This window comes from Anopheles moucheti (assembly GCF_943734755.1).
Source record: "Anopheles moucheti chromosome X unlocalized genomic scaffold, idAnoMoucSN_F20_07 X_unloc_10, whole genome shotgun sequence".
NCBI classification, from domain to species: Eukaryota; Metazoa; Arthropoda; class Insecta; order Diptera; family Culicidae; genus Anopheles; species Anopheles moucheti.
In genome coordinates, this window is record NW_026453516.1 from 221,996 (window position 1) to 222,500 (window position 505).

The following is a 505-nucleotide window of genomic DNA, read 5'->3' on the forward strand; positions in this document are numbered from 1 at the left end:
TTCCGCGGTTCCTTCGTGAGCTGCAGCTGGCATGGCCGAAGTTGACCGAACTTGATGATTTAGAGGAAGTAAAAGTCGTAACAAGGTTTCCGTAGGTGAACCTGCGGAAGGATCATTACCGATCAATACATATATGTTGTTGTGTGAGTTGGTTAGAGAGATAGAGAAACACGGTATCAGCAGAACAAACTGCTATGTTACCTTTTGGGGGCCGCGCACGCCAATTAGACCCGCGAGAGAGGTGTGTCTATACTACGATATTGAGCGTGCGCGACCGTAGGCCAGTGGCCTTCGTACCTGTGCGCACACTCCCAATGGCAGCCATCGAACGCGTAAAGTGTGTGACACATGGGCGAAGGTAAAGACCCACTAGAACATATTTAAACACTGGCCTCGAGCGAGAGAGAACCTAATCAAGAGAACGAAAGTTGTGCAAGATCGCGCCGATGCCGCCCACATCGCGCGTCGATCAATGGGAAGGAAGACCAATGGTCATCCTTGTCCA